This window comes from Trachymyrmex cornetzi, unplaced genomic scaffold (assembly GCF_001594075.2).
Source record: "Trachymyrmex cornetzi isolate Tcor2-1 unplaced genomic scaffold, Tcor1.1 scaffold390, whole genome shotgun sequence".
NCBI lineage: Eukaryota > Metazoa > Arthropoda > Insecta > Hymenoptera > Formicidae > Trachymyrmex > Trachymyrmex cornetzi.
This window is the reverse complement of record NW_017298641.1, coordinates 343,759-349,176: the sequence shown is the minus strand read 5'-3', so window position 1 is coordinate 349,176 and position 5,418 is coordinate 343,759. Positions and strand designations below refer to the sequence as shown.

At 33.9% G+C, this 5,418-nt stretch overlaps 1 protein-coding gene across 2 annotated transcripts in view; it reads right to left on the bottom strand.

Annotated features, from left to right (window-relative positions):
• The window catches only part of LOC108764008 (glucose dehydrogenase [FAD, quinone]), a 24,355-nt gene that overhangs the window by 16,075 nt on the left and 2,862 nt on the right, over positions 1-5,418 (bottom strand). The window lies entirely within an intron of this gene.

Genomic DNA, 5,418 nt, shown 5'->3' with positions numbered 1-5,418 from the left:
TGATGGTAGCATCAAATTATTAAAAATTGCTTGTCAATTTAATTCGCGATTACTAGAGTAGTTTTAATTGCGTTTATTTAGTTCGGAAAAACAATTCGGCGCGCAGTTTGAAAAAGACTACAATATGGTATATATGCAAGTACATATATAGTATACCATATATTAGTAATTCAAGATTGAATTATTTAAAGCAACGAAGATCCAGCTCCGACCGTAATAGGCAGTTACATTCTAGTATTAATAAAAACAACACATGCTATATAGTCAAAACTGTGAACATATGATCGTGACGAGTGTACCAACACAACAAAAAAAAAATTTTGAAATTAGAGTGTACAGAGCGCGCGAAATTCAAAAAGTCACCTTACTTTTTGATCACACCTCGTACATTTTACAATTTGATACTCTTATATTCTTTTTTGTCACGTGAATGTATGTGTGTATAAACTACATGTTAATCTAATCGCTACCATCTAAGTTACTTTTTACTCAACCCAGTAATATCAATGTTCTTTTCATTTATCAATAACGTAATAGCAGAACATAGAGAGAAAATTAGCTCTATAAAGCTGGCAGGACCAAATGAGCAGAATCAAATCGGATCTATTGGAATTTTTAGTACTCCGTCACGAGTGCTAAATTGCAAAAGTGATAATTGCGCCACGAAACGTGCCAAAACGATACTCTAACAATTTACGAAATCATATTATTTAAATTAAAGAAAAGAGTATCAATTAATATAAAAGAAGACCCTGAGAAATGCAGACTCAGATGTTGCGCGAATACTGGCCTCGTCCGATAAGCGGAACGCTGACGGATCAGCGCGGACGGCCCAAGGCTGACCCCCAAATTATCGAATATAAGTGCGACCCATCTGCGGTCGACGGTCAGAAAATCGGTCAAGATAATAAGCATAACGTGTCGCGTCGCGCCGTCCGAATCATTACAGTAAATATATCGCGACGCGAATACGATAAGTGAAGTGTAATTGTAAATCAATACAACTTGTGATTTGTAGAAATAAATGTGTTATATTTTACTCAAACAAGATAGTGTTAACTTGTGTGAACCTTCCTCGAGTCCTGCGTGGATCCCGGACCGTGCCGTACAGCGGCACAACAACTCATTTTGTACTAATTTGTACCACCGATAAAAATTTTGTACCTTGGGCCGTTTTGAAAAAAAAAAAAAAAAAACGTGGCGCTGCAAACTTAATATTAAGCTGGCAGGACCACATAAAAAAAAAAGAAGAAATAAAGGTACAAATGAAAAGAACTGAATTTGTACTAATTTGTACCAGCAAAAAAAAAATTAACATATTGATCCATTCCTCGAAAAACAACCCCCGATTAAACTTAACTCTGTTACGGTCAAAAGTAAGGTACCTTCTGCCATGAACAGAATCAGTCGTTATCCTTACAACAGAGAGGGTATAATTTGTACCACCAAAATGTAAAGTTTCAGATTTTGTACTCCCGCCGTTCCTTCGGAAACTACCCCCAACGGCTATTAGGCTCAAGAGTAAAGTACCGTTCGCGATGAGCAGAATCAGTCGATACTCCTACATTCCTGAGAGTATTAGGTGTACAACTTTGCTTCCGCCGTTTTTTTTTCCGAAATTCGAGGCTTTATTGTAAAAAACTAGTTATACATTTGTGATTCAAAGTATTGTCCATCGCTGGCCACTACTTTCTCCCATCTTTTGGGCAGCGTATGAATCCCGCGTCGAAAAAACTGGTTATCTTTTGAGGCGATCCACGAATCGATCCAATTTTTTATTTCTTTATAAGACCGGAAGTGCTGGTCAGCCAGGCCGTGTGCCATTGATCGAAACAATTGATAGTCAGAGGGAACAATGTCTGGAGAATACGGCGGGTGGGGTAGGACTTCCCATTTCAACGTTTCCAAGTATGTCTTGACCACTTTCGGAACATGGGGTCGAGCATTGTCATGTTGCAAAATCACTTTATCGTGTCTCTTGTTGTATTGCGGCCGTTTGTCTTTCAGTGCTCGGCTCAAACGCATCAACTGCGTTCGATACCGATCGCCTGTGATTGTTTCAGCGGTTTTAACAGCTCATAATACACTACGCCGAGCTGGTCTCACCAAATACAAAGCATGACCTTGGAGCCGTGAATATTCTGTTTGGCCGTCGACGTGGAAGCATGGCCGGGAACTCCCCATGATTTTCCGCACTTGGGGTTATCGTAATGAACCCATTTTTCGTCCCCAGTCACAATGCGATGCAGAAATCCCTTCCGTCTGTGCCTTTCAAGCAGCTGTTCACAAGCAAACAAACGCCGTTCAACACCTCTCGGCTTCAACTCGTACGGCACCCAATTTCCTTGCTTCTGAGTCATTCCCATGGCTTTGAGGTGTTTTGAAATGACTTATTGAGTCACTCCCAATGATAGTGCCAATTCTTCTTGATTTTGACACGAGTTTTGATCAAGTAATGCCTCCAATTCTGCATCTTTGAAAACCTTCTCTTTTCCACCGCTATGCCGGTCTTCGACGTCAAAATCACCGTTCTTGAAGCGTTGAAACTACTCACGACACGTTCTTTCACTAATAGCGGCCTCACCATAAGTATTTGAGAGCATTCGATGAGTCTCGCCGCAGATTTCTTCATATTGAAGCAGAAAATTAAGACCTCCCGCAAATGACGAGAATTTGACTCGTAAACTGACACTTTCAATCGAGAATAACTTTATGATACAGACACAAATTGACTAATGTTTCTATGGGATTATGTTGACAGATGCCCAAGTTTATTGTATGATGTCTATGATCTATTTATTTCGACCACCACTTATCGCTAAAGCCATCTATAGGAAAACGGCGGAAGCAAAGTTGTACACCTAATATAATTGGTACATCAAAATGTAAAGTTTGTAATTTTATGAGTATGTGCAATGGAATATATTATAACAGCAAAAATAATAGTAGTAGTAATAATATCTATAATATTAATTAAAATAATAACAGATATTTATATTTCTTTGGCGTAAATTAATAATAATGACAATAATAATAACTGATATTTATTTTTCTTTAACATAAATTAATAATTCTGGTCTTATAATTGCATTCTCTTTAATTCTTCTTTCTGTCTTGTCTAGATCGTTGTACTCGATCCAATTTCCTTTTCTTGAACATATGGCTGTATAATGCCCCATTGTAACACTTTTTGTTATGGGTTTTTTATAGGAAACTATCCCAATTAGTTTGTATGTAACTTTACATTTTGGTGATATAAATTATACCCTCTCGTAATAAAAATTAATTAATGACAAAAGTGGTTATACAAATAAATATGAGCTATAAGGAGCATTAAACCACGCACTAGTTGAAATTAGTGATAAATTTAATTTATTACAATTATTAACTATGTGTTAGTAGATGTTTCGACCAACATCTGGTCATCTTCAGTACATTATTGACTTAATGGTAATTTGATTACATATTACATAACGGTATAAATAAATTAATTTTTAATTAAATTTCTGTATTAATACGAGTTAATTTCGTTATTCGTCTGAGTCATAATTTGTCATCAAGAAGGAGATGGATCACGTTAATTTAATTAAAAATTAATTTATTTATACCGTTATGTAATATGTAATCAAATTACCATTAAGTCAATAATGTACTGATGTTGGTCAAAATCAGTAATGTACTAAAGATGACCAGATGTTGGTCGAAACGTCTACTAACACATAGTTAATAATTGTAATAAATTAAATTTATCACTAATTTCAACTAGTGCGTGGTTTAATGCTCCTTATAGCTCATATATACCCACTCGATTGTAGAAGTATTGACTGATTCTGCTCATCGCGAAGGGTACTTCACTCTTCAGTCTAATAGCCGTTGGGGGTAGTTTCCGAAGGAACGGCGGGGGTACAAAATCTGAAACTTTATATTTTGGTGGTACAAATTATACTCTCTTGGTTGTAGAGATATCGACTGCTTCTGTTCATGGCGGAAGGTACCTTACTTTTGACCATAACTGAGTTAAGTTTAATCGGGGGTTGTTTTTCGGGGAATGGATCAATATATTAATTTTTTTTGCTGGTATAAATTAGTACAAATTCAGTTCTTTTCATTTGTACCTTTGTTTCTTTTTTTTTTTTCTTTATTTTTTGTGTGGTCCTGCCAGCTTAATATTAAACTGGCAGCGCCACGTTTTTTTTCAAAACGGCACAAGGTACAAAATTTTTATTGGTGGTACAAATTAATACAAAATGAGTACTAAAAATTCCAATAGATCCGATTTGATTCTGCTCATTTGGTCCTGCCAGCTTTATAGAGCTGAGAAAATTTTATATGTGATGGTAACCAATGAGGATCTAATTTTTAATCAATTGACAATTACAAGTTGAAATGACATATTTTGCTAATTGAAAAATAAACTGTTGACTAACATCTGTATTGATGACAGTTAATGTTTTCATATGTCCTTGATTTACATATGTCTATTCAAAGTTAACGTGTAGTCTTCTCAATAATTAAGGTGGAATCGAAATAAGAAATTAGACAACTGATTTTTATATAACTCACGAATCTTTGAAACGGCATTCATGTATCGTATTTAATATTTCCCGTTAAGTGGTTCCCAAACAAATAATAAACAATCTAAACTAATGATACAATCAATAAATAATCAAAAGATAAATGATATAAGAAAGGATTTTGGTTATGAATACTAATAAAATGATCTGAAACTGAAGACTATTATTGAATCATGTTACTGAATATTTCATACGTATATATATAGATATTGCAACAATTTAGAAAGTTGGTTGCATCACACCGTTCGTTAATTTTAATTCAATTCCGTTAATATTTAAAAGATCTGAAAAAAGATATATATATATTCTTTTTTAATATAAAAACGTTTTCTTGACAAATTTATATTTCTAAAATTAATGTTAAAATTATTCTAAACTTATAAAATCGATGCAAATTTTTTATTTGTAAATTCCTTTTGATTAATTTGAAATCAACTTGATCAGTTATTACGATAATCATCAATTATAAGTTTCAATTACAAGTTTATATTGTAAGTTTCTAATGTTCAATACTAAGGCTGGTATACATAATCGGTTTTTATTTTAAAATCGTCTGAAGTACAGTATTTTAAGATGCGCGCGCAGCTCTGTGATTCATCAACTATGAATACTGGCCTAAATATATTGATAGTTAATGACATGAATCCATAAAAATTTGCTTGAAATAAGAATGAGAACTAAAGTTTTTCTGCTTTTTATGCATTTCGGAAATGTTTTCTCGGAAATTAATAATAAATTATAACTTGTGGAAAGAAGACTTTATTGAAGTTCTCTTGAAACATTTTCGAAATGTATAACAAGCAAAAAATTTTAGTTTTTGCAATTTATATTTCAAACAAATTTT